Source organism: Ambystoma mexicanum, chromosome 5p (assembly GCF_040938575.1).
Source record: "Ambystoma mexicanum isolate Mex_15411 chromosome 5p, UKY_AmexF1_1, whole genome shotgun sequence".
In the NCBI taxonomy this organism is placed as follows: domain Eukaryota; kingdom Metazoa; phylum Chordata; class Amphibia; order Caudata; family Ambystomatidae; genus Ambystoma; species Ambystoma mexicanum.
Genome location: NC_090930.1, coordinates 942,293,803 through 942,312,052, shown reverse-complemented (window position 1 = coordinate 942,312,052; position 18,250 = coordinate 942,293,803). Strand labels below are relative to the sequence as shown.

General features: G+C 45.9%; 1 protein-coding gene across 10 annotated transcripts in view; it reads right to left on the bottom strand.

Moving 5' to 3' along the window:
• PPP4R1 (protein phosphatase 4 regulatory subunit 1) overlaps nucleotides 1–18,250 on the bottom strand; it is a 1,265,416-nt gene that overhangs the window by 57,753 nt on the left and 1,189,413 nt on the right. The window lies entirely within an intron of this gene.

Sequence of the window (18,250 nt, the reverse complement as noted above, 5' to 3'; positions counted from 1 at the left end):
AAAACATTGCTGTGGGACTGTTCGTAAGGATTAGGACTGTTTTGTGCACTAGCTGAGGCTTCAAGTGCTTGGAGAATCACTAGAAGTTCCAGATGGTTGATTTGTTTCCTGGTTAGCGCCTGTATCCACCGGCCGTAAGCAGTGTGATGCAGCAAGTGAGCACCCAACCCAGTCATAGATGAGTCTGTCGTGAGAGTGGCCTCGATTGCTGGTGTGTGGAAAGGCTGTCCTTTTAGCAGATTGTCTCTGTTCCACCACTGTAGTGATTGAACCAGAGGTTGCAAAACCACCACTTCATCATCGCACAACCCGCTTGCTTGTGATCATTGTTTCGCTAGCATTGTGCTTGTGATCATTGTTTGGTTTGCATTGGACGCATGCGCAGCCTTGCGTGAAGCACTAGGTAGATGCAGGAAACCATCATTCCCAGTAGGCGCATTGCCTTCCGTGACTGTCACCCGACGACCGGCTACATACTGAGGTGTTTGAAACAGCATGTTTTGAACCATCTCCTCGGAGGGGTAGACTAGCCGATGTCTGTTTAGATTAGTGTCCCTAGAAATCACTTTACTTGGCTGAGCACTAGGCTGGACTTTTTGTTTATAGAGAAGCCCAATTTGAACAGCAGATTGATCATTTGCTGTGTGTTTTGAAGGCACCTCTGGGGAGAATCCCCGGTAATTAGCCAGTCGTCTATGTAAGGGTACACTGGAATGGTCGATCTTCGCAAGTGTGCAGCCACCGCTGCTAGTACCTTTGTGAATATCCTGGGGGCTGATGCAATGCCAAATGGTAGCACATTGAATTGGTAGTGCTTGTCTCCCAATTTGAATCTGAGGTATTTTTGTGCGCTGGCAACATTGAAATATGAAAGTATGCATCTTTCATGTCCAATGTCACCATGTAATCCCTTGTTTTTAATAGTGGAATGACTTCCTGCAACATTGTCATCCTGAATTTTGGAGGCTTGACATACGTGTTTGCAGCGCGCAGGTCGAGCACTGGGCGCATTGTCAGATCTTTCTTTGGAACAAGGAAGTACATTGAATAAATACCTTGATTTTGCTCCGTGAGGGGCACCAGCTCGATAGCTCCTTTTTGTAACAGAATTTGGATCTCCTCCTTGGGATGTTGAGGTGAGCGGAGGACATGCGTCCTATGTGTGGTAGATGGTGGCAAGACGTTTCAAAGGAACGCCACTGAGTATCCCTTGGCCACTGTATGCAGAACCCAGAGATCTGATGTTATTCCCTCCCCATTGCTGGGGACTCATGGGAGGGAATGTGGACAGGCACGTCATTTGGCAGCAGGGGCTGCTGCACCTCTAGAGGCTGCAGCCCTGCCTCGTCCTTTTTCGTGGAAAAACCCCCGATGCTGGTTTCGATAGGAAGACTGAGTGTGTGGGCTATAGAAAGAGGCACCATACATGCTTGCTCCAGCCTGGCCTCGTTTTCCCCCGAGCCTTGCACCCAAAGGTTCTGGCGTGTGTTAAACGCTCCCCTGGAGACGAAGGGCTTATTGGAAATTTGACATGGGGCATTAATGGTCTCATGTTCCTTTTTGGCCATTTCCAGCTGGTCGTTGACAGCTTTGCCTAACAGGAGACCTTCCTCGATGGGCATATTAATGAGTGCCGCCTGTGTCTCTGGTTTAAATCCTGAGTCTCTGAGCCAGGAATGTCTTTTAAGAAGGTTACCCTCTGTAATGACCCTTCCTGAGGTGTCTGCAGAGTCCAGTACGTTTTCCAGGATGTTTTGGGAGACTTGCTTTCCCTCAGAGGCGATTTTAAGGCGGTGGGATCGCGTTGGTTCTGGTACTGAGTCCAGATGTCGTGAGACCCAATTCCATTGGGTGCTGCTGTAGCTGGCAAGCAAGGTAGCATTGTTTGCTATCCTGGTAAGGTACGCAGCGGAGGTCGTGGTATGTTTTCCCAGCATGTAATCTTTTGCACTCCTTGTTGGGAGGTTGTTCAGAGGTTGAGAGTGGGACACCAGCTCTCTTTCGTGTAGTGGTCACCACGAGGGAGTCTGGCTTAGCGTGGCCCCTGATGTAAAGGCGGTCTGAAGGAGAGGCACTGAAGGATTTTTCTACCCATGGGTTGAACACCCTAGTAAGGGAGGGGTGAGAGAGTGATGGAGAGACCATCTTTTTAATGGACTCCAGAAGAGAAATAGATTGGCTAACAGGTTTTCTCTCGTTGAGAATGTCCACAACGAAGTCAGTCCCTGTGGACTGGATTTGTCTGTGTTTATGCCAAAGTGGTGGCCAGCTTTCTTTAGCAGCTCGGTGTAGAAGGGCTGGCCTGCAATGGGAGAAGAGTGAATGCCTTCTACTCCCCGAGTGTCAACAAAGATAAGGTCTTGGTCGTCCTGGTCCTGTAAGTAGTAGTTATCTTCACCATCCTGCCCGTCGTTTGATCATCTATCCAGATGTCCTGGTCTGCTTGTGTGGACTGAATGTGAGTGCTCCCTTGTAGACAGGGTTGGGGCAGGAGGGGAGGGGTGCCACTGGCACTATAGAAGGAGCACGAGGCTGCTCAATAGGCTTTGTAGGACTGGGCAGCTTGCTCAAAGTCCACGAAGAATATGATTTTTCCTATAGTGTCCTCAAACTGTGACTGAGTCCAGGGAGGGTGTGAAGACAGAATGGAGGATGGTGTTCCAGGGGTGACCACTAGCACACAATGTGCTTTCTGACAAGGGGTACTGGGTATGTCCTTAGGGACTCTCCCTACAGCACTTCTTGCTTGGGTAGAATCTAGAGTTGAGGATTCTTTTCAGTGGTCTGAGAGGCTTGCTTATGGTGAGCAGAGTGCTCCTTATGATGTTTTACTGAGTGAGAATATGATTTTAGCTTTTTCTGCGGCAGCAAGACTAAAATTGTAGGGGCAAGAAATGGGGTATGCATTCTCTGAAAGGAAAGGATCAGACCCCCCCCCCACTCTCCCTACTGGTTTTTGTCCAAAGCCGGGTGTAGAGCGAAGGCCGTAGATGGAGCAGACATCTGGTTTGGAAGTCGGGATCAGCCGTCCAGAAGCTCCGGGTATCAGCTGTCAAATTATTGCATCAAACGCAAACGACAAGAGAATTTCTGTAGAAATGTAACTGTAAAGTAGCACACAGCTATGGACTCTGCTAAGAAACAACTTGCCACAAGATCTTATCAGAATAGGAATGTAAGAACATTCTCGATGTCGGGAAGACCCAATTTTAGGAAAACGACACATTAGATAACAAATGTAAAATTGAAGGTTGTAATAAATTAATATTTTTACAATAAAAAAAAACTTGCCACAATGGCGGAAGAAAATAATGAGGTACCTTGATGCGTGAGGTATCATGGGTACAGGGTACGTCACACTAGGCATAGTATTACTATCGCGCTCTGTCGACGCCCCTTTTTGACCTTTGAAAAACATCATGTTTAATACTCTGCAGCTTCCACTAGATGTCGGCCTATGCAAAGAATGTGATTCTAAGTAACTCCACAAGCCTCAAACAAAAGAAAACAAAAATAAATAATATAATATATGTTGCTTGTATCTGCTTGGATTCACATGCTTTGCATAGGCAGTCATCTAGTGGTTGATGCCACAGATTTTTTTCTTTTCTGAGGTGGTTATGAAATAGCTTGCCGTAACATTTTGCTGTGATGTGTATTAAAAAGAAAACTTTTTCCCCTTTTTTTAATTTTTACTTTGTTTCTATCTTGTACCTTTAGCTCCTGTAGAGGGGAGGATGGGTGGGCACACATGAATCTAAGATACAGGCCAAAGAAAAACGATTACTGATAAGTAATGTTTGTCTTCCGAGACTTGTGGATCAGCTTAGAATCACATGCTTTGTATAGACTAGCAAGCTGGACCTGAATAAGGTGTTGGGCGAGCTGAACGAACAGTTTACAAATGATTTAACACAGCTGGCCCCAACAGAGAATCATTTCTTGCTTGTGTGTCAACTCCATGTTGTTGGTTTGCAAGTAGCTTCAAGTGACACATTAGCAAAGAAGGCAAGTGTAGCTCCTGTACTACGTGTGGAATGAGCTTCAGGAGAAAAAGGAACCATTTTACTTTAAAGTATGTAACATTGTTGTATGCCTCTTACAATGCATCTGGCTATGGTAGCCTTTGAGACAGCGTCATCCTCTCTTCCGGCTGCCAAAGTCCCAAAGAACAGATTGGTTTTCCCAAGTTGTTTTGTCTTGTTACAGTAGTGCATGACTTCCCTGCGAACATCCAATGTGCACAGTGCTTGTTCCCCAGTATTTTGTGGAATTGTGCAAAACAGAAGGCAACTCAATTGGGTGATTAACATGAAACTTATTTTGGAGGGAAACGTGGTCGAGTCCTTAACACCACCTTGTTCTTATGAACTGTGACTAACAGCTCAGAGACGCAGGTCTGTGTAATTGTGTCACTCAGTCTATGAAGGCCTTGACTGGAATTCTCCACCAGGACACTTTACTCTGCTGTGTAAACTGAAAGGACTATTAAATGCACCTTTAATACATTGATTACTAGACCAGAGTCTAATAAATGTAGGCGGTCGACGAAATGTGTGATGGTGAGCAATCAATAGGGTTGATGCATTGTAGTGTGTATGGCACTAATTCTACTTTGGTACTAGCCCATCCCCCCACTTCACCCGACTGATCTGAGTGTGTTGGGCCAACTTCTCTTGCACTTAAGACAGATCTATATACACCCCTTATGAGCAGGCTGTGGAAAAACCTCTCTAATGGTAGTGCTGCAGCATGAAGGGACAGGAACGTTGAAATTATTACTAGTAGCAAAGCATTTCATAATTTCCCATGTAATTTCAAATTTTTGTTATAAGTGAATGAAACGTGATTCACAGTTGCACTGTATGTTATGAGTAAACTTAGGGGAAAAATATTCTTTTGCCTTCTTTCCCTCCATAAACATCTATCGAACCCCCAACTTTTTGCTTTTTGCTGTTTTGTACCAGCCCTAACTTTTAGAGGCAAGTAAAGCGTTTTCACTTCACTTGCATTGCCAAGATGATGTGTTTTGGGGACACTGATCAGTGCCCATCAGTGCAAGAAAACTGTTCATTTTATACTGCACTTGTCACCTTACAGAAAGGTGCGGTAGGGACACTGTGTTCTGTTGGGGTAGACGTTTTAGGTCCCAACACGGGAAAGAGATTCACACTACGTAAATTGTACTAGACATTGGTGCGGCTGGGTTAGATGCGAAGTACAAATTAATCATGTTTTCAATGTAGTTAGAAGAATTGAAATGCGTGTTACTTTGTGTTTTAGTTGGATACATTTTAGAGCCACAGGAGTCAGCAATATGAGTAGCAGTAGCCTGGATACAATCAATGTAGTCTGCAATGTCCAATTTGAAGCGCTGAGAAGTGTGCAGTGGGGAGCTTTATGTATGCAAGAGAGTTCATTGAAGGGGAAACTAACATGTGGGAATTCAACAATGGTTTAGATTGCAGACACATTAAGGGCATTGGGAAATAGGGGGTTCATTGTGGGTACATGGAGACATCAGAGAATGCAGATTTCACCTACTTGGAGTATTATGTTAGGGATAATTTTCATTTCTGTACCTATTCCCTTTAACCTTAGAGACCCCCAGGTCTTTTGCTGGACTCCGGGTTTTTTAATATTTACCTCCTGACTGAGTGGGACTTTATCCCCACTCCCTCATGTGTTTTTCCGACTTGGATATTTTGTTTCTTACTGCTTAATGGAGTCTGGTAAACTCCATCGGCATCTGCTTTTTACATGGTGACACAGTACCTTCTGTGCAGTGCCACTGAGAATTCCCATGGACTTCTCTTAACGTTTAAATACATTTTCTTGGGTGAACTACTGTTCCCAAGAACAGTAAGATGACACTTGTCTTACCTTTTCTTTTGTGGGTCCAGGACACACCACCATATGTGTAACTGTGTTACACTAACTAACTTGAATGGCTGGTGGGAGTGGTTTCTTTTTACTACCTTTGTGCCATGTATCAGCTGCAGTACAGCAACCAAGGGTGACTCATTTTCCCAAAATGGCCCCATCTGCTTTTTTTACCATTTCTTGTCAGTTAATTCTTTCTGGGCTTTTACTCTGTTTTAATTCGGTTTGAGTACTTTGTGCATTTCGCCTTTGGCGGGCTTCAGCCCTGAAGGCCACCCTGGCTCCAGTGTGTCTGTAAAGACAGGAAGTGAGGGAGCGTCCCGAAACTTCCCTGTCCTTTGTATTTAGGTGTGCCTGAGTGCAACCAGTTGTGATTGGCTGGCTGGCTGTCCGGTAGGACAGCCACTCTGCTGGGTGATTGACAGCCCTAGGGCTGTGAATGAATGGGAGCTTGCTTAAAAGGCAAGGTTTTTGGGACTAGAGGCAAAATCGACCACTCGAGGACATCAGACGGAGTAGACGTGAAAAGACGCCAGCAGCACCCCCCTCGACCACAAAGTGCCAAGTGAAGTCCTGCAGCTGTGCTGACCCGGTTTTCATTTCAACCGGGAAGACCCGCAAGGGACTACTTCCTCCCTTGGGCTGGTGGGACGAACTTACCTTGAGACAAGCTTCATTTTGCACCAACCCCCAACTTGCTGTGACTTTCCAAGGCTGCAGAATCCCAATGCAGATGGACCACTGACCATCATCAAGTGCATAGTCTTCAGAAAGTGCAAATCTGGCCAAAATTTTGTGGGCATCCAGAGGACCCTACAAAAGCAGGAAATCCTCATCCAGAATCCCCTTACCAGAGTCCAGGACCGAGAGATCAAGTAACTTCCAACCAGAGCTGTTCATCATTATTTGCCGCTGAGAAAAAGGCGCCAAAACCACAAAAGGCAGCTGAATCAAAGACAATCCCATTGCTGCAGAGTCCCTCTTTCAAGTGCTGTTACAATAGCCCACCAGACGTCCTCCCCTTCGTCAACACGACTAAGAACAAGGGCCTGCTACACTGCAACAGGAAGGCATCCAGCTGGAACCAATTCTTCAATTCTCAGGTATTGTGGGGCTCGGGGTACATCTACCTTTTGCCATTTGTGGAGCTTCCTAGCTTGGGGAGTACTATTTTAAACCCTTTTGAGTTGACCTCTGCTTACCCGCACTGGCCTCCCAGCTTGTGCTTCTTCAAGGTGGCTCCTCTTGAGCTGCTGGGATTTTCTACTGAACTACTGACCATTTAAAAACATTGTTCTAAGAAGAGTGCACCAGAACTTTGAACTGGCCCATTGACTTTGGCTGCTGTAGCTCCCCAACGGGTCCTCTTCTGGACCTATTGGCGTTGGCAGTGCTTGTTCCATTACAGGATTTAATTGTTGAACACTATTGTTGCTGGGATAAAAGACTACCTACATCCCTCTGGGAGAATCTAAATGTTTTATTATTTGCAAATTATGTTCTGATCAGACCAACATTTCCATGCTTGAAACTCTATATTGTAATGGGGATTACAAATAAGTGCTAATATCTCAAACTACGCCACTCATTGTGCTGCAATATGTTTAGCATAGGAAAAGTTTACTCACCTACTTTAGTACTCTTGTTGAACTGAATCCTAACTTTTATATTAATGTTACTATTAGTTGCTGTTTTTTAAAGATTGTCTAATTATCCTTGTGTGTGCATATATATATAAATAAATATTTATACTGTAACTAAGTGTGTAATAGTTTACGTGGATACTTGTATTTACTGATTTCATTGTACAGCTCTACAGCTCACATTACCCCTCCTAAGTGAAGCCTGGCTGATCACTCTACCAAATTGTGTAGTACAGGCCTATATTAAAATGTGGGTTACCTAATACCAAGAGATACGCGGTATCCAGTCAAAATCTCGAAAAAAAAAAGTCCAATGACAATCTCGAAAAAAAAGTCGAATTCCCTCTTTTTTAATTATATATTTATTTTGGGGTCCGGGAATAAAAAAAAGTGTAAAAAAAAAAAAAAAAAAAAAAAAAAAAAAAAAATCGACTTTTTTTCCAAGATTTTTTTTTCAAGATTTTGACATTCGACTTTTTTAAATTCGACCTTTTCACTATAAACCGAGATACGCATTGTAAAGTCTGACACCAGTTGGACACTACAAATTCTTACATAACATGTTAGTAGGCCCAGAGTCCCTAGATTCTCAGGAATGTTTTTTTTGCCTCAGTTGGGTGACCGAGGTCATGGAAGGGGGTAGGAGGTGAACCACATACGGGCAGTTGTTATAAAATTGCAAAAGGCTGAAGGCGAGAACGAAATGGGAAGGCACGTGCTAGATTTTTATGGCCTGATTGGATTCTTAGATACAAAGGTTAATTTTCCTGTGAGAATGAAGGCTTGTTTTCTGGGTGACCAGTAAGGTTTGTTTACATGAAGGGCTACATTGAGAGCTGATGATTTAAAGGCTTTCAAGAAAATAAGCAGAATGTATGCCGAAGGCTATAGGATTTGAGGTGGCAGTCGCAAATAGGATATCATTAAGTAATGCAAGGAAAATAATATCGGCCGATGCAGCATCTGTGAGGATAAGGATTTTACTACTGCTTCAAAGGTGTACTTTTTTATTTCTCTCCCTTCCCATGAAGTGTTTATGGAAAGCCTTTCATGAATGATGCGCATAGAGTATGTCATAACTGACAATGAAAGAATATCACTTGTCAAAGGGGTTGTAACTTTTTGAATGTATCCAATGGGGTGTCTAAATTACTTTCTATTAGAGTTAGGCAATTGGGGTGTAGTGGATGACTTTGTAACAAAATATCTGTGATTATGTAAATTGTCCGAGTGTGTATTGTGAGAAACCCGAGGACATCCTCGCATCTCCACCCCCCCCCCCCCTTGGATCCTCTGCACGGGTGGCCAAGGAAAAAGCCATTGCTTTTGGACCCTGACCCTGGGGGTGGAGAAGGGAATGTCCTCAGGGGAGACACAGCATTTTCCCTTTCCACTCAATGATGAAACTCTAATCCCAGAAGCTTTTATGGGATATTGTTATCCCATTCCAATTAGTCAAAATAACATCAGTAGAAGAGAAACATCGAAAATCTAAAAGGAAGGTTAGAAAAAGTGGCATGCCCTCATATGAGACATGGTATCCCCTTTCCCTACTAAAGACCAACCCAACCCTTCTCCAACCTTTATAAGCTATTGTAAAACAGCTCCCCTCATTTCCCTACCATGACACATGACAGTACTGGGAAGAAGAAGAAACAACTAAGAGCAATGAAGACTATGCTCTTTTACCACTCTAGTACTGGGAAGAGGATGATGCCTGCTAAGAGTAGTGAAGGTCTGGCATGTCCTCTTAATGGTGGTCAGCCAAGGCTGATTGATCATCCACACTTGCAGCCTGTTAAAGGGCTGAAGGTGTATAAATGGAGTCCATCCCAGTGGCGGGGGGGGGGGGGGGGACGAGAGGAGAAGGACCAGGAGGCCAGTGCAGGAAGCAGAGGACTCTCCAATGTGGCGTGGGAGTGGGGACTCCCTGGAGCAGACTGAGAAAGGTGAAGGAAGCTGTGATGGAAGGCGGCCCCTTTCCTTCCTATTCAATGTGCTTGTTCCCCTGTGGTGGAGGACCACCCCAGGAGTGTCTGAGGGGCAGGAACTGGACCCCTGACACTGAAGGAAGAAGGCTGTATGAACCGTGCTGCAGCAGCCACCTTCAAATCGACCAGTGAGTTTCTGGTAATTGAGAAACCCGGTGTGCATGTGTGAACTTAAGAATTTCCTGAAATACTTTGTATCCTGGTTTTCGTGTGTGGCAAGGAACATGTATTCAAAAGTGTCTGAACGCTGAATATATCAATTAAAGTGAAACAAACAATTATTGAACCATAAAATGAAGGGGCAATACACCCCAAGCTAAAGATGTAAATTTTGAATACTGAAATGAATTAAAACTGTTACTAACCAAAGGAAGACTAAAAGAAGAGGAAACTTAAGTCCATGCAAACCATTATACATTTAAGTGCTAAAATCAATATAATTCTAAACTAACCACAGTATGCTAAAATATAATATGATTTGAAATGAACAGGCAACCAAATGATACTGAAGCCTAATTTACAGTGACATTTCCAACATGTGTGAAAGCAAAAAAATTATCCAAACTGTACATTTGGCGTTTCCTTTTTAGCTTGGGGAAGGGAACCCCGAGCTTTGTCAAGGAACATGTTACTTCAAGGCTATTTGAATTATGTGACTTGAAACTTGGGGATGGGCACCCAGAGTCCTAACTTGGGAGAGGAGACCCCGAGACCTCAAAAGACTATTTTATTCTAACTAAGAAAGGGAATTTTGAGACTTTACTTTGTTGAACTGTATTATATTTGAGATAAAAGAAAGCTGCAAGCAGGAAGAAGCTCAGGACTGTGTGTTAAACGCTGGTTTTCATTTTGGCTGACATCCCTACACATTGTATGTATAGTTGTGAGGGCAAGCATAGGTTTTGGACACAGACAGATTCCTAAATGTAACTATTTGACTCAGACTTTACTTAGTATAATTTACGTAGGGAAATCCCACCTTAGCATAGGACAAGTTAGGCCTTTCTCCATCCTGATATTTAAGTTAATAAAATTGATTATTTTGAATCTGGAATCTGTTTCTTTGTCCTTCTGCATGATGCCTTCACAGCATATAAGTGACTAGCCCCTCCAGATCGTTAGCATGCAATAAAATCTTGCTTTTCTGAGAAAATGCATTAATTTCTTTGTGGAAGCCATTCTTTCGCATTGGAATCTTTGAGTCACTTACTTGCATTCCTTTAACTTTGTTTCTCATAACTTTGTTGTTACTTGCATGATGTGTCCAAGATGTGCTGGTGACGGCGGATCCTTTGCTACAGTGTTTCTTTTAAAAGTTTTGTGCACTTTATCACGTAACACGTTTTCAAGTACTGTTAAGATGGATTTCTAAATTGACCTGGTGGGCAGAAGTTTAGGAGTCCACCCTAGTTTAGTGGAACAGGGGAACCCTCTGGACAAGCCAGACCAATCACAATAGCTTGGTAGGCGGTCAAGACTAAGTCTCAGGAGGGTTGAGAGTGATCAGAAGCCCACAATGAGCGCACACAATAAAACTCCACAGAATGCGCTTAGACAAGTGTATATAAAAAATACATATACATTTATTATAGGCCTTAATAAACACGAATAAACCACAGTAATACAAAACCGTTAACACACATTTCACCATTTAACATATGGGATACATTACTCACCGTAATCGTATTTCTGATGCTTGTATCTGCTTAGATTCACATGCTGTGCATAGGCCGACATCTAGTGGAAGCTGTGGAGTATTACAGTTTGTTTTTCAAAACTCGAAAAGGGACGAACAGGGCGTGCCAGTAATACTATCCCTAGTGCGACGTCCCCTGTACCCTTGATCCATCACGCGTGTAGGACCCTCACATTGTATTTTTTCTGAAATGAGGTAGCATGAGGAGTAGCGTGAGTACAGAGTATCCAAGCAGATAAGATAGATAAGACTACAAGCATCCATGCGCCTTCTCTGAGAGGGGAGGAAGGGCGGGCGCATGTGAATCTAAGCAGATACAAGTATCAGAAATACGATTAAGGTGAGTAATGTATCCCTTCTGAGACTTGTGGAATCTGCTTAGATCACATGCTGTGCATAGATTAGCGAGCAGTGTTAGAAGAAGGAGGTGGGATGTGAGAAGGGTCATGAGTGAACAAATGTCTTAGAACCGCTTGTCCCACTTGTGTATCTGTCTTGGAATTAGTGTCAATGCAGTAGTGCTGAGTAAAGGTGTGACTAGAGCTCCATGTAGCTGCTTTGCAAATACTGTCTAATGGGACATTTGCAATGAAAGCCAGAGTGGCTCCAGTACCTTGTGTAGAGTGGGCCCTTGGCGTAAAATGCAGTGTTTTGTCTGAAAGGGAATAGCACAGTTGGATACATCTGACTATCCACTTAGAGATGGCATTTTTAGAGACGCGATCTCCTTCTCTGCCTGCCGCTATGGAGACGAACAACTGATCTGTTTTCCTTAGCGGTCTTGTCTTGTCTACGTAGTAGAGGACCGCTCTCCTCACATTTAGTATGTGGAGTTTCACCTCAGCAGAGCTTTTGGGTTCTTGGAAGAAAGACAGTAGCTGAATAGACTGGTTAACATGGAATTTGGAAATTAACTTAGGTGAGAACCTAGGGTGAGTGCGTAAAACCAGTTTGTCCTTATGTATAGTAAAGAAAGGATTTTGCACTGACAGAGTTTGGATTTCACTGACACTTCTTATAGACGTAATGGCTACTAAGAAGGCTGTTTTGTAAATCAGGTGTTTGAGACTAGGCTTGTGCATGGGCTGAAAGGGTGGTCCCATGAGCTTAGCAAGTACCACATTAAGGTCCCAACCTGGTGGTGGGTTAGAAATTGGAGGGTGGAGTCTCTTTACCCCTTCCATAAACGCTTTAACAACTGGCACCTTCCACCATGACACCTTGTTATGGGAAGTGGTGTAGGCTGATGGGTGTACTTTTAGTGAGCTAAACACTAACCCTGCATCCAGTAGGTGGAGTATATAGGTAACCACATTAGGAGTACAATCAACAGGGTTGATTTATTTATTCTGGCACCAAATAACGAATCGTTTCCACTTATCATAGTAACAGTGCCTCGTGTTCAGTTTTCTTGACTCTTTCAAGATATCCATACATCTCTGAGGTAAATTGAGATGTCCGAACTCTGACTTCAGGAGCCATGCTGCCAAGTTCATCGAGTTGGGCTGAGGATGCACCTTTAACCCCTCATGCTGGGAGAGTAGGTTGTACCGGCAAAGGAGTTTGATAGGGTCGCACACCGCCAGTTTGCGTAGGTGTGGATACCATTGTCTCCTCACCCACACAGGAGCGTCATCGGTTTCCTGTGGATCTTGTTCACCACTTTCCTCATCAGAGGGGTTGGTGGGAAAGCATAGGCAAATATCCCTGCCCAATTCATCCATATGGCGTTCCCCTTGGAGCCTGGCTGGGGGAACCTGGATGCGAAGTCTGGGCATTGCCTGTTTTCACTTGTGGTGAATAGAGCTTTAGTGGGGAAACCCCACTGAGAGAAGAGGTCTCCTACGACCTCTTCGTGTAGACACCACTCGTGTTCCTCTGGGAGGGGATCTCTGCTCAGAGTGTCTGCTAGAGAGTTGAGTTCCCAAGAACATGTTGGGACAACAGGTAAATCTTCCGTTTGAGTGCCCATTTTCAAATTTTCTGGGAAAGCTTGGACAGATTGGGAGAACGAGTGCCCCCTTGTTTGTTTAAGTAAAACATTGCAGTCGTGCTGTCTGTTAGGATCTGCACTGACTGGGTGGACAGGAGGGGTTTGAATTGCCGAAAACGCTCTGAAAACTGCCAGAAGTTCCAGCAGATTGATGTGGTTCTGAGCCACTGTGTGAGGCCAGAGACCCTGAGCTGTACGATGAAGGTAGTGAGCTCCCCACCCTGCCAGGGAGGCGTCCGTTGTGACAACGGCCTGTATCTCTGGATCATAGCGACAACGGCCTGTATCTCTGGATCATAGCAGGGTTTTTCCTTTAGTAAGATTCTCTCTTGTCCACCAGCGAAGACTCTGGACTAGTGTTGGCGAAACGACCACTAGATGGTCCCACTGACCACTTGCCTGAGACCACTGTTTTGCCAACCATTTCTGCATGGGACGCATGCGCAGGCGCGCGTGGGGAACCAGGTAAATGCAAGATGCCATCATACCTAGCGAACGCATAGCTTTGCGCACCCTAATCTGGCGACCGGCCAGATATTGAGGAATTTGCAGCAACAAATTTCGAATTCTTTCCTCTGATGGGAAGGCTAACCCCTCTTGGGTATTTAGGACAACTCCTAAGAACTGTTTTGAGGTGCTGGGCACCAGGCTTGACTTTCTCGTTGATTGAGAAGCCCAATTGGAAAAGGAGGTAGATAGTTCTTTGTTTGTTTACTCTGCAAATTCGGGGGTATTCCCCTGTGATGAGCCAGTCGTCCAGGTAAGGGTACGCTGGGATTGCCTCCCAGCGTAGGTGCGCCTCCACCACTACCAGTATCTTAGTGAATACCCTTGGAGCTGAGGCTATTCCAAAGGGCAGCACCTTGAATTGGTAGTGCTGGTTGTGCATTTTTGAAACGCAAGAATCTTCTGTGCGCTGGGAACATTGAAATATGAAAATAGGCATCTTTCATATTCAATGTTGCTATGTAATCACCCTTTTTTAGTAAAGGGATTACCTCTTGTAGTGTAGTCATGCTGATTTTTTGTGGCTTGACATTTGTTTGCAGGGTGCAAATCTAATACTGGGCGCATTGTCAGATTTTTTTTGGCACGAGGAAGTAGGTTGAATAAATACCCGTTTACCTTGTTCACCGGGACGACTTCTACGGCGTCCTTTGCTAGCAGAACGGTTATCTCCTCGAGGAGGTTATTCTGATGTTCCAGCGAGTTGACTTTCTGTCGCAGAGGATGGTCGTGGGGCGCCCTAGCAACTCTATGCAGTATCCTCCGGACACTGTGGACAGCACCCATCTGTCCAAAGTGATCCCCTCCCATGCGTGGGTGAAGGTGGAAATGCGCCCCCCTACTGGGGATGCATGGGAGGGCACCTGAAGCAGAACGTCACGGCTTGTTGGGTGGCGTACCACCTCTGGCGGGGCTGTCTCTACCCCGTGTGCGACCCCTGCACTGCCCTCTGGGGTAACCCTGTGAGGATTGGGATGGGTTGTTACCCCATGAGGTTCCCTGGTTTTGGTTATAATTGGAACCCCTTTGGGAATTTTGGCCTCAAAAGCGTGTACCTGCCCTCTTTCTGGTGGTTGTTACGACCAGGGAATCGGGCTTTAATCGCCTAATGTACAGGGGATCGGAGGGTGCGGAACGGAACAATTTCTCGACTCGTGGATTAACTGCTCGAGTGAGATTTGGGGTTTGCAGCGAGGGATCAATTCTATGCTGGATGGATTTTAACAGAGGGATAGCTTGAGTAATGGCTTTCCTGTCTCCTAGGTTTCTTCAGCGAAATCCATGTCTTCTTGGACACCCTGTGTCTCTATATGAAAAGGGGCGACTGCCTTAGCCAGTACCTCATTGAGGAGGGGTTAGTTATCTACGGGCGAGTCATGCACCGGGGGGGTCCTTAGGGTTAGGGGAGTCAATGTTGTAGGCCTCAGCCTCATCCTCCTCTTCCTCCCGATCCTCGTCATCCCCATAATAAGAGACATCCGCCTGGTCATCAACCAATTGAGGTTCTGTTTCCTCACAATAACAATCAGGGTGGTAAGGTTCAACCACAAAGGAGTCTGTGACCAATCCCTGAACCGGGGCATCAGAGCGGAGTTTCTCAGCAGGGGGATGAGAGGACTCCGGTGTTGCCTTGGACCCCGAAGGAGGAGTGGTAGGACGGGTGTTGGTATAACTATGAAAGTAATTAGGGTCCTTCTCATAAAAAGTCAGCCATGAATGACATCCTTTTCATGACCCTAGCAATGTCTACTGAGTTTCATTGTTTAGAGCTAGGAAAAACCACATGTACCGATTCCTCATCAGTATCTATATCCTCAGTAGTGGGAGGAATGAGTTTACCCTTTGTGGTAGGCTCTGAGCTCTTGGACTTCCCTGATGATTTCAGGGCTTTATGCTTCTCTTTATGAACATAGTGTTCAGAAGATGTCTTTTTATGTTGTTTATTTCCTTTCCCATGACTAAAGGAGTGTTTCCCAGAGTTTTTAGGGGCCTCCAAGGTATTTGACGCTTCGCGTCGAGTTTAGGAGGTGGGATTCGAAGTTGGACGTCAAATCTCGGGTGTACGGTCAGACGCCTCGCGTCTTGCCTGTGGAGGGTAGAGGGTGGAATCGTCATCTGACGATCGGACCTCAGGGACTATTGATAGTGCGACACCTTTATCAACCGAAGACGGTTGACCTTGGTCATGCAGCGAACATGAACGGGAATGCCCAGATGACGATTCGTTGGACCGCTCTCTTGGTGTCTTCCGGTGCCGATCGTTCAACACACGCATCAAGTCACAGCCGGGGCTGGGGTGCTTAATGGGACTAGCATGTGTATCGCTTTTGCCGCCGGGTGTTGTCCCCACAACATGGCTGCCGGCCAGTCCTTCGGGGTCAGGGGACTGCGCGCGGGTGTCCGAAGTTACCCCTTTGCCCTCGCTGTCCGATTCGGCAGCGTTGCTACCCGCTGAATGTCCCCTCCACTTCTACAGCCTCTAGTTGCCTGGCGTAGTGGGCCTAACGTTTAGTCGAGCGGTCCTTAAGGGTCTTCGGCTTGAAGAGCTTACAAGCTCGCCAGGTAGCCTCGGGATGGTCTCGTGGGAGACAGATTGCACGTATTGTGCTTATCCACCCAGGGAAACATCCTGTTGCACTTTGGCCAGAATTTGAATGAAGTACTCTCCATATGTTACAAAATGGCAGCGGGCGGGTATATGTACGAAAAGGTGGGAAAGAAGCCTGTATGACCACCCCCCACTCTCCCTACTGTACAGGGCCGAGGCCAGAGGCCTTCCAAGGCCCAAAGTCTGTTGTGGCAGTCCTCGATGGCTGACTTCCTCAATCTTCACCTGCGTCGATCTTCGGCGTATGGTAGAAGTGGTAATTGTGAACTATAAAAGGCTAAGTGTCGAAGGAACTCTGCAACATGCGTCCGACTAGTATGGCGGAAAAAAACAATCTGAGGGTCCTACACGCATGAGGGATCATGGGTACAGGGGACGTCACACTAGGGATAGCATTACTGGCACGCCCTGTTCGACACCCCTTTTCGAGTTTCGAAAAACAAACTGTAATACTCCGCAGGTTCCACTAGATGTCGGCCTATGCACAGCATGTGATCTAAGCAGATTCCACAAGCCCCAGAAATAAAGTTACGTTTCGCCTAATGCAATAAAGGGGAAAACACAGCCACAACCTGCAACAGAAGGGTAGGTTAACACAAATACAGCATTAGGCAGTTCTTCAGAAACTATCCCTAACTTAAGCAGTCCAGCTCTACGGAATGGGGAGCCTTATGCTCAAAAGCACAGTAGTACATGAAAATGCAGTCATGCGTAATGAGAGAAAGTGGGTCCTCTTCAGGGAGCTGTAGCAGTTAAGGAAGGGGCTTGAGATGATGAACAGTGTCTCACTATTCGAGCAAGGGTCTACCCTTGCAGGCAGAGTGAGTTTCGGGAATAGTTAGGTAGCACAGGCTAGCCCATTCTAAGGTGAGCATCTTTGTTTAGGGATTCTTGTGTGTAAAGAAGAATGGCTGTGCCAGGGGAGTGGGGGGAGGCGGTGGGGAAGCACCGGTAAGTGATGCAAGTACTCACCGACCCTCAACATAGTCCGGGCCAACCTTTGCCAGTCTAGGACAGGTTGCTTGTAGGTTCAACCCCTGCAGTTGTACATCACTCTGGCTCTCAGGACAGTAGCCTTTTCTCAGTTCTCGAAGAAAAGAGGACAGTTGCAGTGCAACACATCTCAGGACACGGGAGCGGGCAAGCAGGCAAGGCTCCTACAACGACCGTCACCACAGTGGAGCAACACAGGGACCGCAACTACTGGCGGTATGGCACCCCTTCTTTAATCATGAACCAGAGGAGCTAGGACAACGAGATTTGGCGGGAGAGGACCCAGGACCAGAGATTGGCGATTCCTTAAGTCTTGAGTGTCAACTCGAGACGGCAGCGCTCCCATGAGATACCCCGGGTTCGAGCTGGTCAGTGCGCTGTATGGCCCAGGAACACTTCCTGATTACCCTCCCAAAGAGCCTCATCGGAGGTGCAGAGAGTAGTTGTTACCACTACTGCGAAGGCTCGAAGCACCCTTGCCGACCTTCAGCGATCAATGCAAAAACAAGGGTCAGACGGGACAAGAGGGGGCTCAGGGTGCCAAACCTTCCAGCACGTCTCTGGCGGTTGCACGGATCTGCTTTATAATTTCAGGATACTAGACTCCTTCTGTAGGAGAGAACTTCAGGTGACCAACCTGGAGTGGATGCAAAGCCCCTTCTCTTATCCAAGATTCGTTTTGCGCTCAAATCTGGGATAACGTATTGAAGATTTGCTCTCTTGCATTCATGCCAGACGTGTACCAATCATGGTCCAATGTGGTCCCAGTCATTCAGGCATACCAGATATACTGGCCCCAGTAGTGTGGATTGGGACCAGACAGTCCCAATCCTCTTCCTGGGCACTAGCACACTTGACATGCAGGAGCCCGCGAAAGTTGTAGTTTTTGTGGGAGACTCAATGCTCAAATAAGGAATTCCTGGGTCTGCTTGACCT